This window comes from Paroedura picta, chromosome 7 (assembly GCF_049243985.1).
Source record: "Paroedura picta isolate Pp20150507F chromosome 7, Ppicta_v3.0, whole genome shotgun sequence".
NCBI lineage: Eukaryota > Metazoa > Chordata > Lepidosauria > Squamata > Gekkonidae > Paroedura > Paroedura picta.
Genome location: NC_135375.1, coordinates 74027658 through 74053066, shown reverse-complemented (window position 1 = coordinate 74053066; position 25409 = coordinate 74027658). Strand labels below are relative to the sequence as shown.

Sequence of the window (25409 nt, the reverse complement as noted above, 5' to 3'; positions counted from 1 at the left end):
GTCTTCCTCTATCTCATGTTTCTGTTGTTTAATATCATCTACACAGGCTGCAACAGAACCACCATAATTAGAGGTGCCATTTTGAGACAAGCATCAGCTTTCAAAATGCATTTTGTGAGATCAGTGAGTATTATTTGATAGGCAGTTGTATAATTCAGTCAGCAGTTATAGTGGTAAAACCCAGACTTTGCTATCTACAGTGTTTTCCACACGGGGACAAGTTATTGTAGTTTTCCAGTTATTGCTGTGATGACAGGACTTCCACACTTCGAATTTCTCCAAGCTTTAAGAAAAACCAAAACCCAGCAGTTTAACAACACTATATTGACATATCACCAGTGGGGACCAGCAGACGTAGGTTAGTGATGAGCCCCATGGTCACAAAAGGAATCCCATAGGTTGAGAAGAAGACAAATCTTTCACATGTAGTAGAATTGTAAAATGATTAAGAAATTTTGGATAAAAGTTCATGAACAATTGCAAACAGTGTTTAAATGTAAATTTGTGTTGGGTCCAAAGAATTTGTTAAGCAGGGTGCTGAATTCTTTCGTGCAACAACAGCAGCAAGACCCATCATTGCCCATGGCTGTGTCCTTCAGCTGGAAGCAACAGCAGGCTCCTCATATGGACTTATAGTGTACAAAACTTAGAGAAATAGCAGTAATGGCTAAACTAATGGATCTTGTTAATCACAAACCACCGGAAGATTTTCAAAAGCACCAGAGTGAATATCTGAAATATTTGTAAGCTTTCTTTATTTGTGTAACCTTTCTGAACTCTTCTGAAAATTACTGTTAAAATTTAAAAAATATACTGTATTTGCCGGCGTATAAGACCACTGGGCGAATAAGACGACCCCCAACATTTCCACTCAAAATACAGTACTATGGGCCACTATGGGCAGCTATGTCTATCCCAATTGAAGTGCACCCGGCGTATAGGACGAGCCCCCCACTTGGAGGCATGTTTTTCAGGGGGGAAAAGTAGTCTTATACGCCAGCAAATACTGTATTTTAAAAAGAGAAGAGACAAATTTTGGGTGGACACAGATGAGGTAACATGTATGGGTAGAGGGGGAGAAATTCTAACATTCCATTTGTTACAAGGTAGTAGCCATCACTGCTGCCAAGTATATACAAGCAATCGGAATCCCCCCTCAAAAAAAGTAATTTTATATAGTATGAAGACTAACGCTAAATATAAATCTACCCTGCTTCTTGCTGCAGCTGAAAACTTTTTTTTAAAGTCCATCTTATTAAACCATACATTCTGGTAGTTTTCACTGCTGAAATCCAATTCTTCTGTCAATGTGTGACCAAAAAGGTACTTGTAAAAATGTTTCAAGCCATGATCTGCTCAGGAATATGAACACATAAGACAGAGTATCATATTGTCCCCTGCATTCTTGTGTCCTGGAAGAGAACACTTTCCACTTTCTGGATATCTGAAATAACAGGCAGCCCAAAATGCAGATATGACAGCTTGCATGGCCATGTTCTCCTTTATCTCTACAAACACAGCTTGACAGAAATGGAAAAAAGCCCATAAAAATAAGCCCAGCCTCTGAGAGTAAACATTTTTTAAAAAGTGTGTTGCTGGCATAAACATGTGCTTTAATTATAGGATTAAATGATGGCATCTGCAGTTCATTAAATACAAACTAAAGGAAAATTGATACATTTTGTTGTCAAATTCTATTAATATTGTAATTACCCTTTAAAATTTAGAAATTAATAAAAATCATAGACAATTGTGTTCTTTTCAAATAACAGGAATGTTGCATCTGCATTTTTAGTTTGTTTTTAACTTTGATCTGTATGCTTTATTTTTTTTATCGCAAGGTGCCTTCAGCCCTTTAGGAGAGAGGTAGAGCAACAATGATTTAAATAAAATTAATTCCACTGTGAAATTGGCTAATTGGCTTTTTCTACCTTTAAAGGACTTTCAAAAATGTTTCAACAGTTGCACATTGAAGTGAAGTTATACCACCAAAGCATATCAAGAATAGAAATATGCACAGGGTAAAGTAAAAGTTATTTCTGATTCTTTACGCGGGATATTGGTATAACCTACCTTACTCTTGTCAGGAACCAAAGCAGGTGAAACAACTAAAAAATAAGGTATTACAGAAACTAAAACCCATGTAATTAAAAACAGATGAGCCAGATGCTCTTTAATAGTACCATCTTCTAGCGTCACCAGAAGCTAGCTGTAGAGACGTTTATACTTGTATATGCAGTTACACATAAATAAAACTATTGCTCTTGAAATGCAGAATCCTATGCACAGATCTTCTCACCTACAAATCAAGCCATGCAGCCAACAAGGGATTGTGACACACCAAAGAAAAAAATAAATTATTGAAGATAACTGGTAGCCCTGTTTTGTTTTTTTTTTTACTACATTGCATTATACTGCAAGTAAACATGGAAGGCATGAAGTATGCCACCTCGTACATTGCCCCCCTCGTAACAACTCTATCTAATAACAGGCTAATAACAGTCAAAACCAGCAGAAACATGGATGCCAACTGTAAAAGCAGAGGTCACTGAATACCTAAAATGCTTCCCAGAAAGACAAGGCTTTTAGAAGTTAATTTACAAAGAAAATAAGGAGAGGAGAAGACCTCAAAAGTACCTTGCTAAGAAACTAGAGTGCTTCAAATGATGCAAAATGTTGACAGAAGCAAAGCCAACCAACATTTTGCCTCTTTTGGGGGGTGGATCTGCCTGCTCAAACCTGTTACAGCTGACAGAGTGTATGAGTGGGGAATTTCCACCCCCTCACAGTTCCTCACTAGGCCTCCGCTTGTAAGACCTCTGTATTTGAAACAAAATAAACTAACAGCTACTTCTTGAAAATGTCTGGTGATATTTTCCTGGCTTTCAAAAAGCAACACTCCTGCAGTTGCTATTCCTTATGCAGTTATTTACCATAAAAGACCTTTTACAAAGATTTTAGCTTACAGTGATGCAAAAGAAGCTCAACCATCTCTGCATCCAAACCAGACATCCACATATTTCCTCATTTATCATCAGATTAGGCTTTCATACAGTTTATGTGGTTAAAGCAAATACGCAACCAGAATGCAGTTAACTGTTTTGCTCCTGGCTCTTCCAGTAAACAAACAGAGAGAAATGAAAAGCTAATGATTTGGGATCTTAGTTTCAGGACTTATAATAGGTTTATAGAGCTAATTCAAGATCTTTCATTTAATCAGAACAGTAGCACAGACATTCAGTTCATTTCCTCATAGTTACAATCAAGACCACGATGACCTAAAAATTACTTTGGATCTCTGAGCAGTCAGTTTAATATGAAGGGCTTTCATAATAAACTACCACTAAATAAGTTGTATGTTCCATTCACAATTCCAGGGGGAAACCAAGAGACACAGGTAAATAAGTGCCTCCTTAATCATCTTCTCTATCTGAAGTTCCTAGAACATTAGACTCAGTTGTATCAGTGGAGAGCAGGGTTTCAAGATGGTCTAGGAAAGATGCACTGGGGACATGAGGAAGGGAGCTAAAAAGTCCCAGGATGTGCAAAGTTCCCCATATACCTCTTTTAAAAAGCAATTTTTTAAATTATGGGCATTCTTTCAGTTGTCCTTATGTTATTTCTTCTCCCTCTGCTCAACACTTACAGCTTATGACCAAGTCACCCTTCACTCTGCTCAAAAGGCAATGGATATTGTTAACACCTTTAGTCAGACTCAGCACCAGTAAAGGTAAACATGAAAATTATTTCAACTAGCAACTTACCGTTTCGAACTTCATTAGCTATAAAAAGTCGTAATGGTACAGGTAATGGAGGTAATCAGCCAAACTGAATTAGGTAAAGGTAAAGGTATCCCCTGTGCAAGCACCGAGGCAAGCACTGACCCTTGGGGTGACGCCCTCCAGCGTTTTCATGGCAGACTCAATACGGGGTGGTTTGCCAGTGCTTTCCCCAGTCATTACAGTTTACCCCCCAGCAAGCTGGGTACTCATTTTACCGACCTCGGAAGGATGGAAGGCTGAGTCGACCTTGAGCCGGCTGCTGGGATCGAACTTCCAGCCTCATGGGCAGAGCTTCAGACTGCATGTCGCTGCCTTACCACTTGCGCCACAAGAGGCTCTTAAAACTGAATTAGAAACCTTCAATTAAAAGCTTACTACACCAGTGTGCTGTAGCACTTTGTATACTGGGTTGAAACGTGAGGAAGTTGTTTCAAATCTCTGATCCATAATGAAGCTCAATGGTGATCTTGAACAAGTTACAATAACCTGCCCCCCACTTTTTTTTTTTGCAACTAACACCCCATAATGCCTTCATCAGAGGATGGGAAAGACATATAAACCAGTCTGCCAAATACACCTAATGGCCTCTTTAAGCCTGGCAAGTTTTGGGGAGGTAAACACAGATACATGGAAAAGAGATTGGGTAAATGGAAAGCAGATTTATTAATAATAAATAATTAACCAGCAAACTGGTATGGTAGTTCTTCTGGAAACTGGGGAGAAGAGAAGACTGGAGGGAAAGCAACCAATCTACAAGGCTGCAGTAGCAACTAGATGCAGAATGTGCTTCCAGAACTAGGCAGCATTGGCTTAGAACTCAGACAAGAGTAAACAAAAGCACAGACGAAAAACCAATGAACTGAATGTTACTCCAGCTTAAAATGTGAGGGCACTGAACTTATTTTGGCCATCTGTCTTTACAGAAGAGATGCCATTTCTTTCACAATACCAAAAAATATACCAAGGGCTACAGTTCTATGTAGTTACCTAGGAACCAATGTGCACAGGAGGGCTAGCTACTCAGAAAATTACTGTGGTTTCCTTCCACTCTACTGTACTCTTCTCTCTTACCCCACTCTCCTCTAGGAGACCCTCTTTCAATTCTTCCAACATAACTGAAAATTAGAATATTATCTTTTGGAATGCAATGCATCTTTAAGATAAGGATATGTGTAAAACAATTTACAACATTTGATAATCATTACTATTTATGCTGGAAGAGCCTCTTGTGGCGCAGAGTGGTAAGGCAGCCGTCTGAAAGCTTTGCCCATGAGGCTGGGAGTTCAATCCCAGCAGCCGGCTCAAGGTTGACTCAGCCTTCCATCCTTCCGAGGTCGGTAAAATGAGTACCCAGCTTGCTGCTGGGGGGTAAATGGTAATGACTGGGGAAGGCACTGGCAAACCACCCCGTATTGAGTCTGCCATGAAAACGCTGGAGGGCGTCACCCCAAGGGTCAGACATGACTCGGTGCTTGCACAGGGGATACCTTTACCTTTCCTATTTATGCTGCATGCACATACAGGATACTTTCACAGATACCTTAATGCTTACATAACTTTGGCAACATATATTTGCAGCAATATATTTGATGCTGCTGCATTATTAAATAATTCAATGTTTTCAATGTTATAAAACCGATATTTGAATATGCTGGTATTCCAGACTGTTTCTATCCAAGCAATATATTTTTTTCAGTTTTCATTTCCCCCCTGCTTTTCAGATGTCGAAAAGATATATGTGCTTAAGGTAGTCCTCCTCCTCTTCTTCTTCTTCAAATCCTTGCTGCTCTCTGTTAGCAACACACTTTCCCTTCCCTTTACCTTTTGGCTCCTTACCACCATGCTGATTCTCTCCTCCTCCCTTTTCTCCTGGTTTCACATGGCTAAGGTTCAAAACCCCTACTATGTCCTTCTCCGAAGACAAATCCGCAATACCCCTTCTCCCCTACCCTTCTTCCTCCTCTCTGTTGTGGACATCATATGTACATCCACTAGCTATGGACAGATACATCTAGCATAATGTGACTACTTTGCTATGAAGTCTGCAAATGCTTTTCATTCTGTTCTCCAATTGTGCATTTATACGTGTTGCTTTTCATTGCATTACCTGATTTTGGTACATCTTACTGTATTGCATTTCCATATGTGTCCCCTTGTTGTTTCTCCAAATGTGTATTCAAACAGAAATCAATTTAGCAGAATGAACCCCCCCCACCACCATCGTATGCACAAATCTCCCAAAATCATCTGAAGTATGAACTTGTGAGAAGTGCATAGGGATTAGTGAAGAGTCTTATATTATTTCATAACTAGCTACAAGGCCCGTTCCTAAGAACAGGCTTTGAAAGGGCTTTCCACACCCCGCCGCAGCCACCTCCCCATGGCGCGCCAGGCGCGCCCCAAGCAACCCGTGCCCCCTCCCCCAGGTGACTCTGCGGCTTCCCCGCGCACCGCCAAGCACACCCGCTGCCTTAAAGAGGCCGCAGATGTGCTTGGCAGCGCACGGGGAAGCCCTCCCCGCCCCCCCGGCATCTCTGTGGGTTCCCTGCACGCCGGCAAGCACACCCCCAGCCTCTGTAAGGTGGCAGGCGTGCTTGTTAGTGCGCAGGGAAGCCCTCCCTGGCCCCCTCCCCCTGGCGGCTCTGTGGCTTCCCCGCGTGCCACCAAGCACACCTGCCGCCTCTTTAAGGTGGCGGGTGTGTCTGGCAGCATGTGGGGAAGCCCTCCCCGGCCCCCTCTCCCTGGCGGCTCCACGGCTTCCCCGTGTGCCAGCAAGCAGACCCACCAGGCACGTTTGTGAGGCAAGGTGAAGGAGGGTGGGAGCTGTAGGGTCAGGGCTAATCAGGGTGCAGCTGGCTGCACCCTGATTGGCCCTGGAGAGTCCGGACCGTTCGTCCCCCAAGGCTGTTTCACAATTATTAAGAGGCACCAAATGGATAAGATATTTTACATGTGTTAAACATTTATTGGGTGATATGACCACTCACCCTTCCCAAAATTACCAATGATGGGCCTGGAGGAGTGGGAAGGGGAGAGGCCCCCGATGGGCATGTACATAGCTATGCTTCCCAACCATATTCTGCACAATCCCACCATTTCTGGGGTTTCTTGAATCCTGAAGAATGTTTCAGGGGTTGCTCAACGGTAAAAAAATGGAGAAAAGCTGCACCAAGTCATACCTTGTGAACACCAAATTCATTGTGGTGCTCCTGACCAAGTGTGCAGTGTGACCTTGTGAAACCATCTGTTTCTGAGCCTTGTACACCAATACTACAAGCTTTAGGGCTCTGCTAATTGCAGCCTTTGACATCTCAGAACCCATGCTGGAGGGCAAGACAGCTATAAAAGACTATCCATTCTCCTGATTTTCTCTACAATTAAAGATGAACAAGCGTTCTTCTGATGTCTGGAGTATGCCGGTTTTTCCTAGGGATGTTTTGGCTTGGGATAAAACATCAGATTGATTTCCTGGCAGTTATGGAAGGTGGTGTTTACTTTAGGATGGAATGAGGGATCTGTTCGGAGAACAACTTTATCCTTGTGAAAAGTACAGAGTTCAGACTTCACGGGTAGATCCACACCCTCCAAGCAGATGTGATGGCCAGTAGAAATTTTAGAGGGATATTCTTTATTGGCTTAAAGGCATACTTTGTTAAAGCCAGTAAGACTGTGTGTAGCCTCCAGGTTGGGAACATATGGGAATGTCCTGCAATGCTGCCCCTTTTAGAACTTTAAAGATGTATGAGTGCTTAGAAATACTTACTCCCTTGTTAACCAAAATGATGGTGGCTAATGCTGCCACTTAGAGCCAGCTTGGTGTAGTGGTTAGGAGTGTAGACTTCTAATCTGATGAGCCGGGTTTGATTCCGCGCTCCACCACATGCAACCAGCTGGGTGATCGTGGGCTCACCACAGCACTGATAAAGCTGTTCTGACCGGGCAGGGATATCAGAGTTCTCTCAGCCTCACCTTAAGTGCCGCTTAACACCCACTTAGGGCGGCTGTCCCACCCCTGAGTGCCCCCTCCTCCAAGTGTCTTGCCTGTGTCCAGTGTCTTCTGTCCCCCACCCCTGACCATCTCCTCTTCCTTCCACTTCCCTCCGAGGCTCAGAGTCTGCAGATCCCTGCTGCATGAAAGCTGCCCCTGCTGGTGAGTTCCCTAACAGCTTCCTGCAGCCTTTCCAGGCCCTGTGGGGAGGGAGAGGCTGTCCGCAGAGTTCTTCCACTCCATCCCCCTAATCTAGCACCGTTGTATTCCTGACTGCAACGGTCTTGGCCCCTAGTAATATATAAATACTGTGTGAATCAGATGTAAACTAACACACAACTGAGCTGTGTCACATTACCTGATTCATAGATTTGTGCAATCAAACATAGATGAAACATGCACAGAACTGCTTATGAAATGCAAGTGCATTCCTCTGTGACTTCTACAATCTAGAAAGATTCGCTCATGTAAAACAAAGTAAGAAAGGAATTAAAGCCTTCAGCGGGAACAAAATGTTCCAAGATACTTCATAAAATATGAAAAGGTCAGATGTTCCCACATTTGTTGCCATGGAGAAACACTACTATTCCATATCAATAACAGCCCATTTTTGTAACTCTAAGATTTTACATGGCATGAAAATTACCAGTTTTAAATTTTAAGGGGCTATTTTTGTAAAGGTTGAAATCATTAAATAGTTGAAGGTACAGAACTTGAAGTGTTCTGGCTTGAAATGTTGACATGTTTGGATTTCAAGATAAAATAGTGTTTTATTTTAAAAACACAGATTTTCCCAGAGGACTTTGTTTACGCATTGACTACATTTACAGCAAACAAGTTTAAATAAAAAGGTTTCAGTCCCCAAGAAGGTGGAGGACTAGACTGGACGGCCCTTTGTGGCCTCTTCAAGCTCTGTGAGATTCTGCACATCTCTCTCAAGATTGTTTCCCATATATTATCTACTAGCAAGAAAGCCCACTGCAACTAGGAGTGAAATGGACACTAGGACCCAGGGGACACCGGCAGGCACAGATCTCTCTCTCACACACAATAGGAGCCATAGGAGGTAATCAGGGGTCGTTTGCAGTTTGGCAGGGCTCTCTGTGTCTCTGTGTGTCTCCCTCAGGCAGCTGAGAGCAAAGTGGCTAGTGTCCAGGCAAGGAAGGCGGGAGCTGGAAAGGGAGGGCCAATCAGGATGCAGCCAACTTTGCTATTCCATCTTGGACAGCCAGGACACTCTCCACCCCCAGGGCTATTTCACAAATATTAAGAAGAACAATGGATAAAGATATTAGAGAAGAGAATTCAACACCAATGGTTTGTCAAAAGGAAATAGCAGTGCATTTGAGTAGACTCCACCCTGTCCCATCATATTTAAATACTCACTTATTAAAGGAAAATCCCATGACAAACTCTGTGGTTTAGCCACTAATGGTGGGATTCCCCTTGTTGAATAAAATTATGTGTGGTTGACGATGCTGGATCTCAGAAAATATTTCAAGTGTAAAGATGACCTCACTGTATCCTAGGATAAACCACTACAACTCTCTATACGACCACAAAGCACATCAGATCTCAAAAAACTATGCCCCAGCCTACGGTGTTGGTTTCAAGATTATGTAGCCTATAGCATCTTCTACCCATTTCAAGTTTCCACTTATCAGGTTTGCAATCATTTTTAGAACTGCTTAAAATTATGCAGGTAGATGATCTTTGTCTAACAGCAGTCTGGACTTCAAGAATACCTTCAATGCTTGTGTGGAGATATGAAGAATCAGGGGAAACCTCAGAAAATCGGCAGGAAAGGTTTTTTCTTCCCCATTTTTCTTCTAGACCTTTTCTCCCTATCTCATTTTTTCTTTAAGAAAAAAATTAGAAAATCCTGAGAAGCAATGGGGGAAAATATTCCTGTGAGATATTCCTTTGGAACGAGGGAAATACTTTTTTAAGGCCAGGTTTGACTTAAAATGTAGAATATGAAAGCCTACAGCATAAACTGTAGACAGTTGCAACACTTTCAACTATGTTTTTTGTTTAAATGTAAATAATTTGGGCAGCAATTTATCTGCTATAATCTGTTTAATGATGACAAATTATTAAAGAATTCGGTATTTTCAATGTTAAATTTTAACTCGATACACAGATATGCTGCTTGATACCCTACTGTACTAGAATGTTCCTGTCCAAATACTATTTCTTTTGTTTGCTACCAAATTTGTTTTCTCCCTTCAACTTTCATTATTTTCTGCTGCTCAGGAGGCAAAAAATAAGATAAAAGAGATAAATTAGCTTAAGATATAGTTGTCTGTAACGGTCTCTCAAGTACTGGGCATATTTTATATTCATTTCATATGCACATACAGGTTCCAAGTACAGTGATAAACATTTTGGGTAGACTCTTTTTATGGGGGAATGGGGACACATTCTGAGTGGTCTTCCCTTGAACAAATTGCCATATATACCCTAGTGTAAGCTGACCCGAATATAAGCCAAGGCACCTAATTTTACCACAAAAAACATGGGGAAACTTATTGACTTGAGCATAAGCCAAGAATGGGAAATGCAGCAGCTATAAAAATAGATACCAGTGGAGGAGCTCAGGGTGGCCTAAACACTTAATCCGTGCTCCATCATCACCTGCTCTCCCATCCAGCCTTCACCCCAACAAATAGAGAAAAGTCAAGAGGATTAATAGCTACTGTTTTTGTACCCTGCTTTTCACTAACCAAAGGAGTCTCAAAGTGGCTTACAATCGCCTTACCTTCCTCTCCTCATGCCAGACAACCTGAGAGAGCTCTGACAGAACTGCTCTGTGAGAACAGCACTGGCAGGAGAACCAGACTGTGCTCCCCAGGCCAGCAAACCAGAGTCGAACAACAATACCTGAAGTTGGCAACCTACTACAACAAGTACAACAGCTACCAAACTGGGAGAATGGACAACTCTAAGTACAACAACAGTGCCCCCCCTGAACAAAACACTGAAATAATGAAATTTTAAAAGGAACACAACCCCAAGAAGAAAAGCCAAACAATGCTGCCCCTCAGGTAAAAGAAACACTAGGAGAAAGAAACAGTGAATCCCAAAGTATATACTCAAGTATATACGGTAGGTGAACGAGACTGACTTCATGGATAGGCTCACGCATATTATTTTTTCCTCCCTTGTAGGGAGAATCTTTATTTAAATATTAAAGACATATCTGAGACACACAAATGTAAATTACCTGGAATTTTTCACCTACTATCTGTGCAAAGAGCCTCTTGTGGCGCAGAGTAGTAAGGCAGCCGTCTGAAAGCTTTGCCCATGAGGCTGGGAGTTCAATCCCAGCAGCCGGCTCAAGGTTGACTCAGCCTTCCATCCTTCCGAGGTCGGTAAAATGAGTACCCAGCTTGCTGGGGGTTAAACGGTCATGACTGGGGAAGGCACTGGCAAACCACCCTGTATTGAGTCTGCCATGAAAACGCTGGAGGGCGTCACCCCAAGGGTCAGACATGACTCGGTGCTTGCACAGGGGATACCTTTACCTTTACCTATCTGTGCATGTGTGGCAGAGAGGTATTTGATTCTGGTTATCTTGCATACATGCATTCATACTTCATGCTTAGTAGGAAGTTTCACCTTTAGTTCTCTACAGCAGTGGTCCCCAACCTTTTTTAGGCTGGGGACCGGCAGGGCATTGGGCCGCGGCCGCAGGGACCGCGCCCGCGCGGGCCACGCCCACGCTTCGGGCCGCGCCCGCGGATCGGGCCGCGCCCGGCCACGCCCGCCGGCCGCACCCGCGAGCCGCGCCCGGCCGCGCCCGCCGGCCGCACCCGCGAGCCGCGCCCGGCCGCGCCCGCTGATCGGGCCGCACCCGCGGGCCGCGCCCGTGGATCGGGCCGCGCCGGCGCGGCCTGCACGGGCGCGGCCCGGACCTGATTCCTTCTCCCCGCCCTCCCGCAGTAAGTAGCTTCCCGGGCCGCAGGCTTGCGGCCTGGGAAGTTTTTTACTGCGGGGGTGGGGGGGCGGGGAGAGGGAGCCGCGGCCCGGCGCCATGGCCTTTGCGGCCCGGCGCCGGGCCGCGGCCCGCAGGTTGGGGACCACTGCTCTACAGAGAAAGGCAGGGAAAAGGAGCAAGACCTGTGAGCACAGTAGCAAGCCAGATTTATTTATACTTTTTAGTTAGTGTGATGTTGTAGCCTGCTTCAAGAAAATATTCTGTGTTGAGAAATGTGATGAGTTGTTTTGTGGCTTTCTGCTGCTTCTGTTACTAGCTCCATAACTCTTAAAATGATGCAGCATTTGGAAACAAAGATGAGTTTAGAAGTAGGTAAAATTGAAAGTAAAAAAAAATCCATGGGATTCTTTGGAACATAAGCTGCATATCCAATTTGAAGTTTATAGAATCATAGAATCATAGAGTTGGAAGGGGCCATACAGGCCATCTAGTTCAACCCCCTGCTCAATGCAGGATTAGCCCTAAGCATTCTAAAGCATCCAAGAAAAGTGTGTATCCAACCTTTGTTTGAAGACTGCCAGTGAGGGGGAGTTCACCACCTCCTTAGGCAGCCTATTCCACTGCTGAACTACTCTGACTGTGAAAATTTTTTTCCTGATATCTAGCCTATATCGTTGTACTTGAAGTTTAAACCCATTACTGCGTGTCCTCTCCTCTGCAGCCAACAGAAACAGCATCCTGCCCTCCTCCAAGTGACAACCTTTCAAATACTTAAAGAGGGCTATCATGTCCCCTCTCAACCTCCTTTTCTCCAGGCTGAACATTCCCAAGTCCCTCAACCTATCTTCATAGGGCTTGGTCCCTTGGCCCCAGATCATCCTCGTCGCTCTCCTCTGTACCCTTTCAATTTTATCTACGTCCTTCTTGAAGTGAGGCCTCCAGAACTGCACACAGTACTCCAAGTGTAGTCTGACCAGTGCCGTATACAATGGGACTACGACATCTTGTGATTTTGATGTGATGCCTCTGTTGATACAGCCCAAAATGGCATTTGCCTTTTTTACCGCTGCATCACACTGCCTGCTCATGTTTAGTTTACAATCCACAAGTACCCCAAGGTCTCGTTCACACACAGTGTTACCTAGAAGCGTATCCCCCATGCAGTAGGCATGCTTTTCATTTTTCTGACCCAGATGCAGAACTTAACACTTATCTTTATTAAATTGCATCTTGTTCTCATTTGCCCATTTTTCCATTGTATTCAGATCTCGTTGAACTCTGTCTCTGTCTTCTCTATCTTATAAACTTGAGGATGATGTATGAGAATATTTCATTTCAAAAACACAATGTTTTTTCATGTCTTCTTGTAAGGGTGAACATGTATGACTTTACTAAATCTAATAAATTCACTTTTGACTGACATTCCCCATAATACTTTACAGAGCCGGTGGCCTATCTATATGTATAAAAATTGCTTGATAAGAGTATAAGGAATCAACCACTGAAGAAAAATTGTGAAAACAGAGTATATCTAGAAACCGTTTTGGTTGGTCCTTAAAAAATTATTGATATATAAAATTTATTGTACCAATTGCCTTGGAAAGGTTCTGTTTTTCTCTGTTTATGTTTTGAACCTTTCTTCCTTTCTCGTATTGTAATATTTCTGTGGCAAGACTGCATTCAGAATTCAAATTGTTTGTTTGTGATTTGCACAACTTTCTCTCATTAAGTCTACCAGATCTAAGTAACAAATCTTGAATTTTGTACATATGCCATCACTTGTCTGCCTTTTTAAATTTCTTTCCCATTCATTCTGCTGCCGTCACAGAATTAAATTGTACTCTGAATTTACATGTCACAGCAAACCACAGTTCATAGTAAATGGGGCTATTTAATCTGTTACAAATCCTTCCTTGAAATCTTGGTTGGATGGTAACCAGCAAGGACCATTTGGTTGAACCATCTGCATCCAGACATCATAACTTAATTGGGTTTGCTCAAAACACAGTACATAAGTCATGTTTTGTTGGGACAACTGCATACAGCCTACACAAACTGTTGTCCCATACAGAAATGATGCTTTTGTTGGCAGTTCATCCAGAATGAAAATATTATATTAGATCGTGAATTTTCATGTCTCAGCATGGAATTCAGAATTGCCTGATACATTAGTAGTAGTTGAGCCCATCAAAAGGATTTGGCCATGCCTAAGCCACTTGACACATTCAGTCTAAGATGTGGATTTGTACTTCTTTATGTTGTAAGACTGTATGCTGCAGAAGTGAGGAACACTTGAGTAAGAGGGATACCCAAAAGGCCCCTTTTCTTGGATGGCAGACTACCTAGCCCCCATCCCTTCTTCTCTACACCTGGATAGATGGGGTTTGGCAAACCACTGCCACCAACCTGGCTCCTAGGACTCACCCTTAACTTGAGAGGGATCCAGATCACTTTCCCTTCAGTTCCCTTGGCAGTCTCTTACTGCATGAAGGATCTGCCTGGATCAGCCACTGAATATCAACTGTACAAAAACTCCGGCAGAGTTCTAAAAGATTTTATTAAAAGATTGCATCTGGAGTAGAAAAGCCAACAGTTACAAAATGCTGTTAATAGCTTGCATGAAAAGATAGTTCATGGTTGATAGGGTTGCATAAATGTCAGATCAGGCAAAATAGATGTGGTTTGCCCCCAAAGCAAGTGTATTGCAAATGGTCAGCTTTGCACTGTGCAGCTTGTTAGACTGGCTCTGGGGAAATGAAATGCTGCAGCTGTTGTGCCGGAATTTAAACTGTGTGCCTTCTGTAAAAAAAAATAATGGGATTAAGAGACGAACAAACACTAATACAGATATGAGGATGCCAGGCAAAGGAAAATAACAGAACATTCTTTAACACATCTCTCCATGAATTGGCCACTAGTCACCAACTGGTTTCTGATCTATCTATTGGATTCAGCTCACCTAACCCACATTCATGGTGTGCTAACCTAACTTTCATAACTAGTACCCAGCTCTTGTCATGAGCCTGATGTGCATCCAAAGGACAGGAAACAACCAATGGCATTTCTTAAATAAAAGTTCATATGTTTTATTATAATCCACAGGGAGCATTACAGGTGTCATTGTGAAAGAGGATTATTGCTAAAAGCAAATGTTACAAACAATACATTACCTTATATACCACTTGAGACTCCTCCCATAGACTGTTTATGCACTGGGAACTTCACTGCCCCATCTCTCATGCAGGAGTACAAATCGGGAGCGGATTAGGTGCACCAGGCCAAATGCTCACCCATGTGGGTGCTGGAAGAGTTGGGGCAACCTGCCACGACTAAACCTCCAGCCTGCAGCCCAGCATGAAACCTCCAGTGCATAAACGGTCATACAGAGCATAAAATGACATGTAAATACATCAGAGTGACATCACTAAATAGGCAGGACTAAAGTGTGTTTTCCAGATAACACCATCCACACAAATATACTGATTCTCATCAAAGCAATCTATTATTTTGTTAATAATGCAAGCACCGAGTCATGTCTGACCCTTGGGGTGATGCCCTCCAGCGTTTTCATGGCAATACAGGGTGGTTTGCCAGTGCCTTCCCCAGTCATCCGTTTACCCCCCAGCAAGCTGGGTACTCATTTTAGGATGGAAGGCTGAGTCAACCTTGAGCTGGCTGCTGGGACTGAACTCCCAGCCTCATGGGCAGAGCTTTCAGACTGCATGTCGGCTGCCTTACCACTCTATGCCACAAGAGGCTCATATTGAGAAAACAAAGAGCAAAACATGCACCTGCCACCTGTGTTAGTGAGATCTGCTGGGAACTGCTGTCTGTAGGTTGCTAAACATGATGTAAGGCAGGGATAGTCAAACTGCGGCCCTCCAGATGTCCCTGGACTACAATTCCCATGAGCCCCTGCCAACATCCACTGGCATGGGAATTGTAGTCCACATACATCTGGAGGGCCACAGTTTGACTACCCCTGATGTAGGGTGAGTGTGTACAGTAACTCAAACTTGTGCATCATCTGGAGGAACAGTCCCCCCCCCCCCCACAAACACCCCATGCTTCAGCTCACTGACTTCTCTTGCAGATGGGCAATTCTGGCAAGGGTGGCAAACTGGAGATTTCTCTCTTACTATTAGATAAGAATCAATGGCTTTTAAGACCTGTTATAACACTGGTCTGCGAAACGCACATCAGAATATATTTTAGCTATATAAAATAACTGTATTTTGGTTATGCACACATTAGGGTTTGTATACAATGTGTGTTGGTGTTTTTCCCCTCCATGATTTAATCCAGGCTTTTACAACCTTTGGACCATGGAGGAGCCACTGAAATATATTTTTAGGCTTCAGGGACCCCTAGAAGTTATGGCAGCTGGCCACGCCTCCCTGCCACGCCCCCTGGAAATGGCATAACGATCTGTACTCTTCACCCTTATTTCACTCCTTCCCCCACCGTTACTACTACTACTGCTACAGGGGCTTTGCCTCATGTAGCCTAGAAAGAAGGGCAAGAGACCTCTGATACCATACTTGACCCCCCCCCTTTGATTTTTACACCCACGGCCTACCCTCAAGCCCTGCAGGTGGAGGCAGCCAGTTCCCTAGCTTGTGGCCAAGTCCATTTAGGCAAGAGAAGAAAGGCCGCAGACCCCTTCTGGAGCTCCTGCAGACCCTCAGGTGTCCATGGACATGGGAATCCATGATTTTATGTAATGGTCTTTCTACAGTTGTCATAAAGGTAAAGGTATCCCCTGTGCAAGCACCGGGTCATGTCTGACCCTTGGGGTGATGCCCTCTAGCGTTTTCATGGCAGACTCAATATGGGGTGGTTTGCCAGTGCCTTCCCCAGTCATTACCATTTACCCCCCAGCAAGCTGGGTACTCATTTTACCGACCTCGGAAGGATGGAAGGCTGAGTCAACCTTGAGCCAGCTGCTGGGATTGAACTCCCAGCCTCACGGGCAGAGCTTCAGACAGCATGTCTGATGCCTTACCACTCTGCGGCACAAGAGGCTCTTACAGTTGTCATATTCCTTTTAATAAGAGGAGGTTATTTATTTTGGTGGGTTCTACAGTCTTTGAGCAGTCCTAACATATATTGTATGGTTTGAAAATCTGCTCATTTACAACCATATATTTATTTTCAGAGGTCTCTACTAGATGGAGTTGGGTCCTTGAGTATTTTTAATGATACAAGCATTTTTGTATCCTATGTTCCTCCAACACATCTTCCAGTGTCTTTATATTTTCCAATCAATGACTGTTGACTCAGCAGACAAAAACTGGACAGAATTCCTGTTAGCAAGAGCTATCTAACACAATGCAGTATAAGCATCCAGGCCTCATAGTTTACATAGTTACTGATTTATATTCAAGATTAGCCTGGTAGCCTTGTCCTGTGTATGTCTGCCAAGGACAGCAGCTACATCAGTAGTTGCCCTGAATGAGTTAACCTGCCTTGTTCATTAGTTGCCTTAATTATGTTTGCCATGACGACCTGGCATTTGCAGCATGGGTTACTTCATCAGTCAGCTCCATGCTTGCTGTCATTGCTTTGCCCTTCTCTTTTCTAGGCTCTGCATGTGTTCTTGTCATGGAGGTGGGTGCCAGTGCTCAGTCATGTAATGTGCCGGAAACAGTTTTGCCTCCTCTTTGGTTTATAGATGTAGGTGGGTGTTACCAAAGTTTTTAGACCAATATACTTTCTTTTTGGATAGAATACTGCATTTGAAATGCTCTTAGATTATGTAAAGTGAACAAGTTTATTGTGGTATAAATTTACATAGATTAGAGCCAGCTTTGTCAGATGTAAGGCAACAGGGTTTCTACTAAGAGAGATTTTTCGCAATAAATCTGCTAAACATATTTTGTTTTAACATTTTAAAGGTAGCACTTCATATAATTGTGTGTGTATTTTTCCTGACTTTTTAAATGTAATAAGGGCTACAATCTAAAGGGTGAGGTTTGTGTGTGTGTGGGGGGGGGGGTGGAGCTGCTTAACACTTGTGCCATTTTCCTGTCAAGGTTTGTTATCCCAAGTTGGTGTTAAAAACAGAATTGCCTGGAATGGTAACCATGGAACTATACAGAATGTGTAGGTCTCTGAATCTGTGACAGTTAGAAAGACGTAACACAGCTGCTGACTCAATGACTTGTACACCAATATTTGTTGACATTAAATTCTCCACATGGATTTGAGAGGGTATAATTCCTTTCTTTCTAAGCAAGACTGTATTGTGGAAAGTGCCACCAAGTCACAGATGAAAACCCAGTGGGTTTTCAAGGAAAGAGTCATGCAGAAGTGACTTGCCATTGACTGCCTGTGTGTCATGACCATGGTATTTTCTGGAGGGTCCCCGATCCAAATACTAGCTAGCACTGATCCTACTTAATGCCTGAGATCTGATGAGATTGGGCTAGCCTGGGCTATCTAGGTCAAGAAGACTATTAGCACCATTATATATGCACTGCTCATCATGCTGTTCTAATTGAGACCCCTGGAATTACTTATGCTGAGAAGGTGGGGTGGAAATGGATTGGAAAAATTTCTCTAAGGTTGGAGGCATACTCAAGGTGGATTACAAACTGTGACCCAGTACAGTTGACAAAATTCACATGCTCCCCACCAACCATGAAACAGATGCCACAGAGTGAAATGAGGTTGGGGAACAGTGGGATGTTGTACTGAAGGATAAACTTTCTAAAGTTTGCAGTAGCGATTTTTACCCATTTTTGGATCCAAATTACCCCTACCTTAAAGCTTTTGCTTCTAAAATTCTGTCTATGTTTTAGACAATGTACGTCAGCGAACAGCTCTTTTCTTTAATAAATGACAATAAATCAAAAGCATGTTTCCAGCTTACAGGTACACACCTAATCAGCACACCCAAGGCTGTTACAACACAGACATTAACTCCAGATTTTGATGCAATAATTCCAAGCAAGAGGTGTCAGTTATCGGAGTGGTGAATAAAGGAAAAGGAGTGTTGATATTTCAAGCATGTTTGCATTCTGAGTAAAAAAAAATGCACTAATTGGGTTTGCCTGTATCCTTTATAAAGTTTATATATATGGTACCTGACATTATATTTTATGGTACTTATGGCCAGACCCAACAAAGTGACCTTTTATGGCAGATCCAGCCCTTAAAACAAATGAATTTGACTCCTCTGTTAAGCAATTGTTTATCTTTCCATTCTTTCTGCAGTGAAATCTTAAAACGATTATTTACTTATTTATAATTTAATTTCTATCTTGCCTCTCTTGACTAAGTCATCACAAGGTGGTTTACAACAGCAGTAAAAACATTCCCCATAAAATCCCATAAGAACATTTTATTATTTTTTTATTATATTGTTATTATTTTTATTATATTTTTATTATATTTATATACCGCCCTCCCCGGGAGGTCACTGAACATGCAGTTCCATATATATTCTCATATTATGAAATCGCTTAAGATTCACAGGCATGCTTAATGTGCTGGCTGGCGTGGCAGCAGGAGTTACCATGAGGGATGCACTAGTAATTATCATGATATAAATAAAGTACCAAACGAGGGAAAGGCAGGCAGGCAGGGCAAAGGAACCTAATGTTGGTGGTTAGTAGTTTCAAGACTACAATATCCACATTAGCATGCCCAGAAACCTTTTGTGCTCCATACAAAGGGGTGCAGCAGCATCGCAGTGCACAAGCTAAAATAACCGGAGAGGAAGAAGAGATTTAGACTGGATCAATGCTGAAATATGAATCAAGACAAGCATGTCACTACTTAAAGAGATAGCCTCACCATAATTTAGTATGTGAAATGATTTGGAAATGTCTAAAATAAATGGAAGAAATGCCATTTTGCTATGGCACACATATAACTATGTAACTTCTCTCCTGATTTTCTTCAAGCATATGGAACCACTGTCTTAAAGAAACCTTAAATTTACAGGGGAATCCCCACAAAGTAACCATTTTCAGAGGACTTTTTCAAAATCTCAGAACAATTTTAGCCAAGAAGTCTAACTATAGCACTTGATGTCATTTTTCTGTTATCATAAATCAGAAGCATCCCTTTTTGCTCAGAACTCTACATGTATTCAGGAAATAGAAAACTCGAGTCTGATGTTATTTATTTATTATTGTATGGCATGTTATTTATTTATTGTATGGCATGTATATAATATAGCCTGGAGGTCCTAAGTTTGTCAAGCAACATTTGGAGTAGGTTTGCCCTTACCTGCCCCTGCATTGTGACCCTGGTATTCCTTCAAAGTCACCCTTTCAAGTGCTAGCCAGGGCCAACCCTGCTTAACTCCCAAAATCTAACAGGATTGGGACTGCCTATCCTATCCAGGTTGGGCCTGTAGTCTAGACAGTAAGCACTGGAGGCCAGAAGGGACCACAAGTAAAACATTTGCCATGTGTCTAATGAAAGGCTTACTGTTTCACTAAAGAGTACACTACTTGGGGAATGAGACATCCCATTCCAATCACATATTCAATAATATGTGTTAGCCATATGAACTGCATGTTTTTGTTTATTTTCTGATGTAAAAATAAAAACTAAAAACTTTTATAATATTACACAGCCTCTGAAAGCACCAAAGAATCTCTTTGATAATTTGGGCTATTTACAAATATAACTAAATATATTATGGGAAAACCATCAAATTAAGATGCTTTTGTGAGCATTTTTAGGTAACATTCAAACTATTCACTGCGTCCCATAGCTGATTTCTCATCTTCTGACAAGTATTTAATTTCTAATCATAACACTTTAAATATTAGCTTAACAGTAGAAATAAACAGAGATAAAAATCAGACAGCTTATGTAATTGGCACTAAAATGAGTAAATATTGCAAACATTCTGACAAGGGACACTATGATCTTCTAATCATTTTCTGTGGCTCTGCACATTTTGCACCAGGAGATTCAGAAAATTGTACTTTAGCTTCTAATATCACCCATATCTACAACTCCTCAATACCAAATGCAGAGCTGCCAAGCACAACTTCTAGCTTCCAGTTCAATCTCCATGCCAAAACCACCACAACTTCATAATGTCTCTTTAAAAGTTTCCCCTCCTAGTCTCCTTAATAAAAAAGTACTTCCTCTTACAGAAATGAGAAACGATTACAATGCAAACCTGAAGCCTATCTGCCATGGCTACCTTGTGCGCTGCAATTATAGTGATTTTTCCAATAATAAATACATGGCTTATGAACATCTGTCTTCATCTGGCTGAGAGCCCTGAGACAGTGATGTGCGTGCTTTAAGCATCTAGGTAAATATTAGTCATTCAGATTTGCATCTACTGTGAGAAACACCAGCATAATACTAAGACACAATCAACACAGTACATTTAAAAGCCACTCTCAAACGTTGTGTTTTGAAGAAGAAAAAGGCTTCAGCCTGTCATTCTCCCTTTAACCAAACTCAAAGTATATAATAGATTTTACATTTCTCTCTTCCAATATTGCTAGCATTTGGAGAAAGCAAGATACGCTATTTGACCTGGTCAAATACAGCAGTTCTTCCTCACTGTCTTTAACATCAGCCCACAAGGAAGTGACACAAAGAAGGCAGCAGTTTATCAGGCAACAAATCAACAATCATTTTACCAGTGTCAAGAAGATGGAATAGATAAGGAAGTCAGAACCTTATCCTCCCAGAGCAATACTGTTTCTCAATTTTATATGTAAATCGAAGACAAGGTACACAGATTTTACTGACAAGCAGCCGTAAAAAAGTATTCAGAGGATGGTAATCTGTATGCAAGTGGCAAATTCAGCTGCAACACTTGACATTTCATCTAGAAACTGAAGTATGTAGTTCTAAAGCTATACACACACACATGCATATGTCTTAATGATTCTTCTTAGAGACAGAGAAAAGGCCAACTTGTACAGCTTAAGCAGAGGGGTGAAGAGAGAAACTGCCTCTCCAACTAAGCTAACTGCAAGTGCATAATGATTTCTCCTCTTCTCAATATCATAAAAGTTGTTTCCGCCTCCAGCCTCCCCTAACACCTTGCACAACCTTCTTCTGACAAAACGGATCAATAGCCAGAAAATAAGATTTTTATTGTTAAATAAAGAGAAGTCTGTGTAAACATCAGACCTAGGTGTCTGTAAACAGATCCTCATGAATTCATATGATACTGAAACTGTCATATTGTAGGTCATGTTTTAGTTTATAAGCAACACCACAAATACCATTCATCCACTGCTTTGTGGTACCTTGATGATGCAAAAAAGTAGTTCCAAACCACAGATCCTGGTGGGTCACTCAAAATTCACAATCAAATCACATATTGCAGCCACAGATTGCACCACAAAAATCATGGGTCCACTCCTGCATGGTGTCACCACAGTTTTTAAAAATGTGATTACAAAGGACAGACTCCCATGATTTTAAAGTGAGATCACGAGAGTCACCCTCACATTCATGGCTATAAACTGAACAAAAAAATTCATGGAGCCATCATTTTGTGGCACTACCATAGTGCAAAAAAGCATGGTTCCTCCCATTTTTATGTAGGGTCAACCCAAACTCACCACCACATCATTCATCACATCCATGACTACAGACCGCACCACAAAAAGCTTGGATTCACCACTTTGTGGTGCTACCATGACACAATAACACGGATCCAAAGCTCAGATCCTCATGGAACCTCAAGAATTTTACCATGGCCTCAACCAAAACTCATTAGGAAATGACACATCATATCCAACCACATAAATAGCAAACCACATAAAACACAGATCTTTAGTCTTTGTGGCACTGCATCCGATACTTGGGTCCTCATGTTTCTTCATGATTGTTAAGTGGACTCTACCAACAAAAATACAGTTAAGGTAGCTTTATTTGTTGTGATCGTAGATCAGCCAAGATTACACAAAACTACCGAAATGCATTGTTAAGATCACATATCTCATCAAAGTTCACAAAAACAACAGATCTAGCATTTTATAGTTCCACAATAGTGTGAAAACTACATTAAAATTCATGGATTCTCATGATTTTTAATATGCTCCCATTAAAATTCACTCTGTTATCATACACTGGTCAATGAGAGATACCAGAAAACCAGAGATCTTGTTCTTTAGGAGATCACCATGACACACAACATTTGAAAATGTTTTATTTTTTAACATTGATGCCACAAAAATCGACATTTACATATCATGCTGATATCCATGGACTGTGCCATAACACACATCAATTCTGTTCTGTTGGCACTGCAATAACACAAAAAACATGGATCCAAGGTACAGGTCCTCTTGGACTTCCATGATTTCTTCATGAAACTTTCCAAATTGGACCATAAAATCACAGATATAAAAATATTAATAGAGTGCACCCCTCCCCCCAAAAAGTGCCATCAGTGTCAGGCGACATGGATACCTACCAGCTATACATATAGTTCTGGAAAAATTACTGACACTAATCTTAGTGATGTCCACAGATTTTGACAAAATATTATTTTTGTCCAGACCCAACGTCATAGGAAAAGAATAATAGGCTTTCACTGTACAGAACTGTATCTGGAATTTCTGAGTGCTATCACTGCGCAAAAATATCTAAGGCAGATTGTCATGATCTCTGTGAATGGAGTTACTTCAGAAAGTAGCCATGTGGATTGCAGGATGACAGTTAGCTTTGAATCCAGTAACATCACAGAGACCAACACAATTTCCAGGGTAACAAGTTAACAATCCTAGGTCCCTTTTCAGTTCTGGGGCGTTCTAATGTTATGAATTTCTGAATGGACAGAATTTCAGCAAGTGTGGGATTTTTATCTTACAACAGATGCTAATTTTTCTCCCCTAAGCATTCTTCTTCTGCTTTAATCAAGCTGATTACAATGTGCATTGTACCTCTGCACCCTGAGTCCTTTCTTAACAATACCACTCCTACCTTCTTCCTGGGATAGGACTCCATTCCATCATTTCTTTCTTTATTTATACCCCTCCTTTTCCCCTAATGGGAACCCAAAGGACTTACATCATTCTCCTCTCCTCAATTTTATCCTCAAAACAACTCCACGAGGTTCTTAGACTGAGACTGGCCCAAGGTCATGTTGTGGGCTTCCATGGCGCAATCTCAGAAACAAACTGGGAGCCAGTATAGGTGGGCTAAGACTGGAGTGATATGGTACCTATGACCCACTCCAGTCAACATCCTGCCTGTGGCATTCTGAACGACCTGAAGTTTCCAAACATTTCTCAAGGGCAGCTCCACATAGTGTATGTTGTAGTACTCTAATCTAGATGTTACCATGGTTTAGAACTATGTTTATGCACCATAGCAGTGGTGCAAGACAGCGAATGCATAATTTCTGTGATGTTGACAACTGACTAAGACATGATTTACAATATGATAATGGAATTTGTTTCAAGTTAAAATCACATTAATTCATGAGGATCCATGCCTCGGATCCATGTTATTGTGTCACTGCAGTGCTATGAAATGCTGGATCTGTCTTTTTAATGGTTCAGTCAGTAGTCCTGGCTTCGACATGTGATTTGATCCTGGCTTTGGTGAAGCTGTTAAAAAAAAGTACAGGCCTTAGGGATATTTTCCTTTTCTTCCAGTAAAGAGAAACCCTAATTAAACTGTATGCAACAGACTACAACACTGCATTTGAGTCAAGCTGCAGCTATCATATAAAAGGAGGGAGAAAAATCTCCAGTATACCTTGAGAAGTTGACACCATAAACACATCCAAAATATGGGACTCCCTCCACCCCACAAAACAGTTGTAAAAACACACACCTTGTGAAGGGTAAACGAAAGGTCTTTCTGCCTATGGATCAAGCATTCAGAACTCTGTTGCCTAAACAAGATAACTCCTAGTTTCACGGAAGTGAAAACCTTTTGCACATCCCTCCCCAAATTAAACGTTACGGAGTCTATACATCTCTGTTTCCATTCAGTTTCGTTTGCACGCACACCCAAAGCGGGAAGTTAGACACCGCGAATCTGGGGGGGGGGGGGGGGAGGAGAGACTGGAAATGGTTGGGAAATCAGCAGGCAGAAGTCTTGGTTTGTTTTTTCGCCCTGCCACAATGCATCATCGCCTCTCCGTTCACCCACCTTAATCTAACCTGCGACCATTCTTCTGTTAGTGTTCAATCTGCCAAAAGTGTTCTTTGGTCTCTGCTACGGGACTCTTTTCACCATAATCTAACTCAACGCCTCCCTTCCCCCCCCCCCCCGAACGACAACAAAAGCGCCCGCCGGGCGGAAAAGCACTCCGGGACCCCCAGGTGCGAGGAACTCCCGAAATAAAACAAAACTTGAGACGGGCGCATCTGCTGCCGGGGCATGCCGCTGCCTGACTCACCCGCGGCGCTGCTGTCGGTGGTCCCGGGGGCGGCTTCCTTCAGGCGGCATGCACACCAGCTTCCGTGCGAAGCGAAGGAGCCAGGGAGCGCCGCACCAGCAACTCCCCGCGTCTGGCCTTTGCCGGCGGGCGGCACTTTCGCCTTCGCTTCGCCTCTTCCGTCCCGCTCGCCTTCCGCGGCTGCGGCTGCGGCTGCGACCAGGCAGGCAGGCAGGCAGGCAGGCAGGCAGGGAGGGGAGGACGGAAGAGCCGCCTTCGCGGAGGAGGCTGGGGCCGAGCGCAGCCCTACGAGACCCACAGGCCTGCGCTTTAGGGCTCCAGCGAGTCACTGGCTGCGTCACCACG

The 25409-nt window shown here is 42.5% G+C and overlaps 1 protein-coding gene across 1 annotated transcript in view; it reads right to left on the bottom strand.

The window, feature by feature from the left end:
* JAK2 (Janus kinase 2) overlaps nt 1-25399 on the bottom strand; it is an 83066-nt gene extending 57667 nt beyond the window's left edge. Inside the window, exon 1 of the mRNA XM_077344937.1 lies at nt 25065-25399. The gene's annotated coding sequence lies outside the window, so the exon portion shown is untranslated. The remainder of the gene's footprint in view (nt 1-25064) is intronic.
* Between the last annotated feature and the right edge of the window lie 10 nt (nt 25400-25409).